Source organism: Esox lucius, chromosome 9, assembly GCF_011004845.1.
Source record: "Esox lucius isolate fEsoLuc1 chromosome 9, fEsoLuc1.pri, whole genome shotgun sequence".
Taxonomy (NCBI): domain Eukaryota; kingdom Metazoa; phylum Chordata; class Actinopteri; order Esociformes; family Esocidae; genus Esox; species Esox lucius.
Window position 1 is genome coordinate 2,919,032 of NC_047577.1, and position 10,476 is coordinate 2,929,507.

General features: G+C 41.0%; 1 long non-coding RNA gene across 1 annotated transcript; it reads left to right on the forward strand.

The window, feature by feature from the left end:
* Window positions 1-3,633: 3,633 nt before the first annotated feature.
* Window positions 3,634-9,494, forward strand: LOC109615555. Its single transcript, XR_002196549.3, has 3 exons — window positions 3,634-3,693; window positions 6,127-6,201; window positions 9,204-9,494. It is a non-coding gene; the product is annotated as an uncharacterized LOC109615555 (long non-coding RNA).
* The last annotated feature ends 982 nt before the right edge of the window (window positions 9,495-10,476 follow it).

The window sequence follows — 10,476 nt, forward strand, 5'->3', positions numbered from 1 at the left end:
ACTCGTCGTGCCCCTGCAGTGCGGTTTCACATTTTCCACACAGTTCAATACATGTTATGATCCGACTGAGAACGTACCTGTTTTCCTCCACCTGTTTGTTATGCTGCTCAATGGAGCGCCTGTATGAACTGTCAACTTGGGCTGTGACATTTACCCTTCCAAGTAAGCCCAATTTCACAGCATTGTCCAGATGACTCTGGCTGCTCTCATGTTTTGCAATCCTCTCAGAAAGATGTTTCAAATCTTTGTAACCCGTCCTCGACCAAGTGCCATCTCCACCAAATAGCAGACATGGAAAACAGAAGAGTGCCTTCTTTTATATGCTAACCATTTTTTTCTTCAAAAACCACTCCACGTTAAACCTGCGGTTACTTTTACCAACAGTTTGAGTGATGACAAAGTCGCTTTTCTTTAAGTTTCTCCTCCAAATTAAGGGTTTCAAACTGGTGCTCAAGTAAATTTTCTCAAGTTATCTGGCGTTTGTGAAGCTAGCTAAGACAATCTACCCTCCCCGCTCTTCTTGCCGACTAATGTTGGCGCCAGAAAAACAGACAATCATTTCTGTCAGCCCCAATTGGCATCACATTTGTGTGATCTACATTTATTACACTAACATTCTGAGCATGCGTATTAATATTTTCACACGTACAATGTACATTGCACTGTGAGAGTACATTCACGCTTAGCCTATGGCCTACTACTGCAAACTTGAATCAGCAGAACGCAGTCTGAAGCAGCAAGGCAGGGACCAATGAACATGAAATAAAATCCTAACACAAATTATATGCAATTTAGGAATTTGCTATATTCATAGATAATAAATTATAGGAAGTAATCTTCGACAAAATAAAAATAACATTATTTTGTTGCAGTTCTTTCTGTTGACAACAGGTGGGGCTGTGCCCCACCTGCCCCTAATGACCAGCCGCTCCTGCATAAGGAAATATAACATGTTGATGTTCTATTAAGGGAGGCGAAAGGCCTGTGGCCTTAACCTAATGCACATTTAATGTAATGTAAAACCCTGAAAAGCAGTGTTCCCTTATTTACTTATTATATGAGTGAAATATGGTAAGCTGACATAAGTAAAGGTAAAGAAAAACAACAGGCTATACAGGGGATGCTACATTCAAACAAATATTGTTTTGTGTTAGGCATTTTGACTGTGTATATCTAACAACCCATAACACACAGTAGGCTACTTTCCATTAGATTGTCCAATTGCCTTGGTAGGTTAATTAGGTCTGCAATAGCAACCAGAAAGCCCTATTACAATTATTTCACTCATCAATTCATCCGACTGACGGTGTGACTGTCAATCTGTTAATTACAGTGTCTTTAGCAATAAAGCTTTATTTAGATATCTTCCTCGGAGCTTGAGTTCTATCTGTGACGTGGTGCGGCTACAGTCTGATAGCTGGTCGGTGAGGAGCGCTCTCTCCCGGGTTCCACAGTGAGTGGATTGGATTCTCCCTCCTTCCGCAGAATTGACTCTGACAATTACAATGGCGGGATAATTGCAATCTGTCGCAGTGTATTTCGTGTTAACATATCACAAAGTTATCCCAACGTGATTCACTGCACATATGCTCTGTTTTACATAGACAGACCCTCCACGCAATTATAACCGAATTTCACGGTGGGGGCTTTTAATGCTAATTTAGCCTCTTTCTGGCCCACGGACCAGGGTGACATGCCAAACCGGCGAGTGACGGTCCATGCATGCACAGTGTGAAAGAGAGAGGAGAGAAATAAAGGGAGTCTGTGAGAGAGGGGAGAGAATGCAAGAGGCAAAGACAGGAAGAAAGGGGAGGGGCAGACAAAAGGGTCAGGATGGGAGGAATATACAGGGAGGGTGGATAGAGAGTGAGATTCAATAAACTGAGAGAGAGGGAGAGGAGGGGATCAGATATCGGGCGGGCGTCTTTGTTTAACCAGCCTCGCGCCTCTCAACCGGGGTAATGGGACAGAAGATATTGGCACCCCGCGGTAGGCGCCAGGCCGACAGAAGCGACGAATTAAAAAGGTGTCAATAAATGTGCTCGAGACAATGAGCTAAAACACACACGGGCCGCCAGCGGGACAAAGGCGGACAGATGGAGGGGGTGTGGGGGGGGGGGGGGGGGGGGTCGGGTGCTGCAGTGCGTGCATGTGTGTAGGGGTGGGGGTCTGGTCCTTGACAGGGACCCCATCAGAGAGGGATCAGAGCTGGGAAATGGGAGGACAATGTTCGGGGAATAATTTAAACCGATTTGGGAGCACGGTCCCCGAAGTGAATAATTTAGCCGTTGATTAACTAACTAAACAAGAGCCAATATTAATCAACTCATACCAAAACGGAAGACTCGTGTTTCATGCGCCCGACAGTCAAGATATATGTTTTAAGTGAATAACATTCAAAAGTTAGGTTAGCATAACATCCTGTACACAAACACACACTCTGTCTTTTGACCAACCAAATCGGCTTTTCTGCCAACAAGCATATGATTAGAAATAGACTGTGTGTGTAAAAGAACCAAGCCAAAGACAAACATGGTCAAAACATATCCTGACACTGAAGATACAGCTGGGTTTTAAACCGCGCATTTTGGGCTGGATGCTTAATATGTTGTTTATATGTGTATAATATATAAGTGGAATCGCTATCATACATCAGTTAGCCTTGAAATTCCAAGTTTGAATGTGAGTGGTCTTGAGACATGAGCACAAATCAGCACATCCTGGAAATATTACATATCCGGGGACAGGTTTTGTTCCACAGCACCACTTTTACATCCAGTGCATATTTAAAATCAACCTGGCTTCCTAAGAGTAAATTCAACCAAAGGCCTAACAAGGCCACTGGGGGACGCTGTAATGTAACCCACAGTGTCAAGCTCTGCTTCCTCTAATTAAGGTTTAAATTGGCTGCATTTAATTGAGCTAATTAGACAGGATAACGTCTTTAATTGATAAGCAATTATCTGCCATATGATACATGTTTTTTCTCTCATCCAGGCTCAGCCACTTCCTCAACCACTCTACTCCGCAAGTATCCTCTTTCACTACTCTGCTTTTGTATGTTCAACATTTTGTTTTTATGTCAACAAGCTTTGGAAAATAATTAGGGGCTAAATTATCAGAGACATTTCAATTAAGCATAAATATCATCCGGTCCTCGGCTGCATTGCTTATAAGCCTAATTAATTCCCACATCGAGAATACATAGGCACAAACACGCGCGCTGAGGCCTAGGCTATATGACTGGACTATGCTGACACAAACTTTAGTTTGTAGAGCACCTCACTAAGTAAAGCACTAAACACTCAAGTATGAGACCTTTGAAATAGGAAAAAAGTATTGGGTATCGAAAAAACGTGTGGTGTTGAGGAATGCCTAAACCAATCAAATCTAAATATTGACTAAATGCAAAATAACTTATTGTAATGACTGTCTGGGTGCACACCTCAGAACCATTAGAACCCGCTCAGTCATTCCGGTTTCTGTTCAGAATTCGGCCTGAGCCTGCATGGGCTTTTCATTAGGGCTCGCTGGGAAGCGGAAATGTAAATGAGAGGCACGTGAACCTGATTCTTCCTAATTAAAACATATTTTGTCGTTTACCTTGCATGAGGCTAGGTACACGTGACTGTAAGAAGGCCCGAGGGAAACCCGGGCTTCCTCTCCCTCCAGCAGTCTACTGGCAGATGATAGGTAGGGTTGAACCCACCGGCCGGTCGGGTATGTCCCTGATAGGGAAGATTTCCTTCGTTTAATTATTTTTTTAGTCTTGTCTTTTTCTCTATTTCTCTACTCCTCTGTTTGCGGCTCCAAGCATCAGATCCCCAAAACGTGCGTCACCCGACCCGGGAGAGGATTATAGCGCGCGATAACAAAGTAAATATGAACCACTTAAGAACCACACACAAACGCGCACACACAGACGCTGTAGAATTGGATAAGGGCGATCGTGTTAAAAATGTATTACGCTAGTTTGCCGTGACATACGGAGTAATTAGAATATTTCCCCCAATTATGGAATGTTTAACATTAAGGCCAATACGCTGGAGAGCCACAAAGCCATCGATGTGCTCATGCTACGAGCATGTATGTTGGGGTTTCGCGGACACATATTAAGCATAGTCTAGGACTAATGAAAAAATCAAGCTCAACTGAGTTATCCATCGAGTTTGATTTTTTTTAGTCCTCGACTAGGGTTAATCTGGGTCGGCGAAACCCGTCCAACGTTCCATACCTAAAGCTATTCTTAGAACTCGGCCGGCAGATAGTCCATGGGTTAGTACAATGTGCCAGTAAATGAAAGGTTGGTCGTTTTTTCACCTTAACCCAAGCGGTTATGGTGAAAACACTGTCGCAGTTGCCCTTGAGCAAGGCGTTTAAACCGAATTCCCCATTGTGTCCTTCTATGTGGAAACATATCCAACATTATCTAAATGTATCAGGTCAGTGCCAGTAAACTAATATCCGGTAAGTTATTGTCTGGAGGCACATTATAGATATAAAAGCATGTGGCAAAACAATGAAGGTGTAATAATTGGGTGTGGCCTACACAAGGAGAGGAAAGGGTGTGCACACAGCCTATATATATTATGCTAATAAAACTAAACAGTATTGTGGTTTCATTTGAAGCATTACTCGTTTCCCGTATCACTTGAATAGAACCAACTGATCTAAAAATGTAATTAGTCCACGACGAATCAAAACGGCCTATTTATACAAAAAATATAAAAACACAATGCATCAAATGAAGTCATCCGCACCTGAGTGGAGATTATATTGCTTTATACCAATTGAGTAAAATCGACCGGTGAAAACGCATGAAAATGCCTCTACCGTTTTATGGCAAAACAATAATTGCGTTTGAAATAATTCTGACTGAACTATTAAATGAGCTAATATAGCAATATGCCATTTCACTAAATACTGTGAAATCATCAATCAGGTTTTTCATTTGACATGAATTACAGTTGGAATGGGAAAGAAATATAAAGAAAACAAAATGTAGCCCCATACCCCCCCCCCCCCCCCGAAACTAACTCTACCAGTTAAAAGCGACACACATGGGTCAACGAAACCCACCACGTTCTCGTGAAGAAACACTGGCGGTTACCACCAGAGCTTAAGAACATTGACGTACTCCTCTAATCTTTAGGACACGTGTTGGACTAGTCCAGAGCTGGGGCGCACAAGCGCCATTCTCCGCTCACAAAGCTGTAACTATGGTCCAGTCTGCATACCAGAAACAGGATTTGATTGTAGTGTACAGTATATCCTCAGATCTATATTCACACCAGAAAATGGATTTGATTGTAGTGTGCAGTATGCCTTCAGGTCTATATTCACACCATAAACGGGATTTGATTGCAGTGTGCAGTAGGGCCTATATCCTCAGGTCTATATTCACACCAGTGACGGGATTTGATTGTAGTGTGCAGTATATGCTAAGGTCTATACACTCCAGTTGCGTGTTTTTAACAAAATACTACGTTTAAGTTTTATGAGGAATAAGAGAAATAGCAAAGCGTCCCTTTTCTATTTTCGTCAATATGCTCATTTTTCAGTATTTTACCATCCCGTTCATCACTCCTCTCTTTTCTCCCTCTTATTTCTTGTCCTCCTTCCCACCTCTTAACTCTGTCACGCACCTTCATCATAAAACGTACGCTGGGTGATTAAATACTGGGCTGGTCCAAATATATGCAAATGATCACGGCGCACAAAGGCTGCTCACAAATTGGCGTCACCATTTCTCAAATGATATCATTACTATATTTTGAAAATGTTAATCTGTTGAGCTGGATTTCCCGCGGGAGTTGAGTAAATTAGCTCTATTTCCGCGCAAGCTCGTGCCAAGGCAGCGGAGAAAAGGCGAGGGAGGGAGGACAGGAGGAGGGGAAAAGGTAGTGAGAAGGAGAGGGTTGGGGAGAAAAAAATGCCAAGCACCTCTGATTCGCTGATTACAATTAGCCTCTCAGGTTCGGACTTCTTCAAGCACTGATAATTGTTGGCATATTAAGCACGTTTTTACCGAAAGGTGATAAGTCAGATTTAATTGAAATGAAATTATTGCTTTAATGGAAGTTGGGTTTTTATTATTAAAATACCTCATCCTCATTCTGAATTCAGTTTTCCCCCTCTACACAAACGAAGACGAGAGAGATGGAGGTTTTGAGGTCATTACGGGTAGCCGGATTGAATGAGGTAATTTGAATGGAATTACTTTTTTTTACCCTTCTCTATCAGAAAATGGAGTGAATTAAAAAGAAAAAAAAACTCAAAATCATTCGCCTTTTTTTCGCTTCCCTTCCACAGCGACAGCGGGACAATTACATATAATTAGATAGAGGAAAAGTTTTTAATTGCGTGGGATTAGAGAACAGAACGCGTTCGCTCGCAAGATCAGAAGGAAAATGGTTTTGTCATTTTCTCTCTAACATTTTACAATCAAAGCTTTTCATTTAGTGTCAGGAAACGAAGCAAAAAAAAAAAAATAACAGACTCAGAAGAAATCCCTTTACTCTATAATTGGAACCTGACTCTAGTTAGGTTTTTGCCTTAGAAAGCAAGGATCAAAATCAAATCACTCACCAAAACAATTAATTTAGATTTCTCTCTCCCCCCTTTCACGTGCCTTAATTATCAACCGATCGACTAATCACGTGCGACTTCATTTAGACAGTTAAAAATTAACTTGCGTGAAGTTAATTGGGTAATTAAAACAGTCAACTGCCTCCCGTTAATTCCCTTAATTAAAAATGAATGCCACGTCACGTGGTTCTACGGGAGTATTATTGACAAGCGGAGAAAAGGAGAACTACGAAGAGGAAGCGGCAGAGGAAGAGGAGACAGAGGACGAGTAGTGGGGGAAAAGTTGAAAGGAGGGGAGATGGTTGAAGGAAGAAGGAGGAAAGGCGCTTTATTTAATTGGCAGAGGGGTTATTGGTTTGTTTTGCGCGGTGTTGGGCTAGCGTGTGCGGTGGGCTTTTGGTCGCAGCACCTGCGTGTCTGCCTGGGGCTATAGTAATGATGAATTTAATAACTGGGAACCCAAGGGATTTTCCGCTCCCCGTATTGACCCTAACCCGCAACTAGCCAGCGGGAGATATGACTGCAGGCGAAACCTACTGGGCTTCGGAAAGAACACATCGATTAAATCATTCAATGCCAAGAACACTCAAAGCTAAAGCTGCCTCGACTCATCGAAGGTCCTGAGCTGTTGTTATAAAGTATTAGAAAAGTAATCTATAACTCGTCTAAAGATATACATCAGCTAGAGTTTATGAACTGTCTTCATAACTGATTCATAATGGCTGTTATAGACGCCTCGCCGTTGACTTCACATCTGTTGGAATCTAATTGTGGTACTAAGGATGTTATAAAAAATATATTGGTCTGAAATAATGGCCTATATGTTGTTGTTAATTATGGTATTAATGAGGTATTAACGGTATAAAGGCTGATATGAACATATATGTTTATGCAATAATTTATTATAGTATTAAGGCTGCTATATAAATGTGTTGGTATGTAATAGTGGAATTGTAGAATGAATCATCTTATAGTTTGTAGTATGGGCTTTATGTTGCAGTATGGGCTTTTAAGCTGACAGTGGCCGACTTTGGCTACAAAACTACCTATATTATATTTACATGACTTTAATTTGATTAATGTTCCACCGTTTTATAATTCAGGAGAAAAAACAAAAAAAGGCTTGACACAAAGAAGGTTCTCTGTCAAACAAAGCAGGGTTTTGTCTCCCTCCAGTGGACTCTGTGTCATTACAGCCTAGAGAGTGACATTAAGAACGCATTTCTTGCAGTGGGTGGGGCTTAGAAGATGTGTGCCTTGAGAGCTGTCCCTGTGTCTGATAGGCCATGAGTGATGTCCGTCTTGATCGGTCTCAAGAACAGGGGTCGAAATACATTAAGCATAAGGATCTACAGTATTGAATGAGGCAACTGACTTTTTTAAACCTTAAAAATGTAAACCAGTAATGGACAGACATAATAACATGGATTCAACATACTTGTGTATGTTGCCCACAGTGTAGAACTTCCACAAACTGATTAGAGACTAATTTATTGACGTTCAAAAATTGACCATAAAGAAGCAATGTGGGTTTGCATTGCTCATCGATTGCCTAGCTGGGAGCAGCTAATTCCGCACACGTTCCCGCAATTGTGTGTTTCCTTGGAAAGGTGTGTATTCTGACTGCTGTAGGGAGACAGACCCATTGGTCACATACTTTACTTGAAGTCAGCCATTTTGAAAAACTGTGGGACCGTTTTAGGAGTCTGTTGGTACTGGCTGGAAGAAGGCAGGTGCCCAAGGAATACAACTGGAGGTACAGTTTCCTGGGGTATAGTGTCTTCAGGTGTAGCATCATGTAGCGTCCTGGGGTGTAGCGTCCTGGGGTGTAGCTTCTTCAGGTGTAGCGTCCTGGGGAGTAGCGTCCTGGGGTGTAACGTCTTTAAGGTGTAGCGTCCTGGGGAGTAGCGTCTTTGGGTGTGGATGTGGCCAGGTGAAAGTTAAACTGTAATTCACCTCCATAGAAACAATCAATTGGCTGGCGAAGAAGGATGAAATGTAAAGGAAAGCCTTCACCATGTTCTGAATTACCATATTAAAGACTTACAGTGCTATCAGGCTTGACCCCACCAGACACTGCGTCTCTTCCCTGGTGATGCTCTGCAAGGTCTGTACAGCAGCCATCTTCAGGTTTTTTTTACTCTACATTTAATCTTCATCAAATGAAAGGCATTTTCCATTAGATTTAAATCTGGAGACTGAGTTGATGAGTCAAGAACGTTCCACAGTTTTGCAATGAAAAACTCTAGTTATGTTAGAGTGAGTTTGGGGTCATTGGCTTCTTGTGTGAAGTGCTTTCCAATGAATGTATTTTTTTTCTTTCTTTATCAGATGTTTCTGTATCCCTCTGAATTCATTCTGCCGCAACTGTCAAAAACTATACAATCAATTAAGACAAGTGAGCGATAACACCCCCTCCACCATAATTCAAAGAAAAGGTGGTATTGTGTGGGTCTTGAGCAGTTGCTTCTCCACACATTCCTCTTGCCATAACTTTGATACATGTCAATCTTCGCATCATATGTCCACAAGAAAGGGTCCCTTTTAGGCACTTTTAGTCAATTGTGACCGGGACATCCTGGTTTTAAGGCTAACTCGTTTTCAACACTTTGCAGTGTATCCTCTTCTGCTGGTGAGGTCTTCTATTGATGGTGGTGGCTGATATCAACGCCAACCTCCTGGAGAGTTCCTCGTGTGTCACACAGTCTACATTATGGTGAGCATTCTTATGAACATTATGGTGAACATTATGGTGAGCATTCTTTGGTCCGCCACCGTTGCCAAGTTCCCCGTTGCCGAGTTCACCATTGCCTTCCTCCAGTGCAATGATTTTCCCAAGCGTCATATTTCGGAAGCCGATGGTTTTTCTGATTTATCAGCCTCATAATGGCTTCCTTGAGTTTTCATTGACCTCTCTTTGTTGTATGACTGTTGTATCACTATTGTATTACAGTGTTTGTATTATCACTGTTTTATTACAGTGTTTGTATTATCACTGTTTTATTAAAGTGTTTGTATGATCACTGTTTTATTACATTGTTTGTATTATCACTGTTGTATTACAGTGTTTGTATTATCACTTTTATTGCATTGTATTATCACTTTTATTGCATTGTATTATCACTGTTGTATTACATTGTTTGTATTATCACTGTTGTATTACAGTGTTTGTATTATCACTGTTGTATTACATTGTTTGTATTATCACTGTTGTATTACAGTGTTTGTATTATTACTGTTGTATTACAGTGATTGTATTATCACTTTTGTATTACAGTGATTGTATTATCTCTGTTGTGTATATATAGAATAAGTTATGTGTTACACAATGTGTTACACATTTCCATGTTAATTTATACATATTTCTTACATGTAAAGTAATAGAAAGTGAACAGAAAATTTGCCACAAAATGACATCCGTGCAAGAAAAAAACCACAACAAATATTAAAAAACCTGCGGTAGTTCTGTAAAAAACAAATTGTACCTCCTCACAATATGAAACACTACAAGTTCCCGCTTTCTTGGTGGACATCCTGTCACCCTCGTTGGTCTGGCCTGAGATTTTCATCAACATTACAGCTGATCTTTTCCCTTGCGAGATTCCTGTTTCATTACTATGTCACCTGGCAGGTATTTTCCCTATTTAGCAGGCCTCACAAACATTTCATGACATAGATTTTTAAGGAACATGCATGTATGTCTGACAGATTTTGATAATTGGCTTACATGATAAGTTGTGAGGAGTAAGACAATTTCACTGAGAATCAACTCATTGTGCAGATTGTAGACAATTGTACTTACTCTTTAGCACTAGTTTGTATTAATACTGTTGTATTACAGAATTAGTTTGTATTAATACTGTTGTATTTCAGTCTGTTTGTATTAAT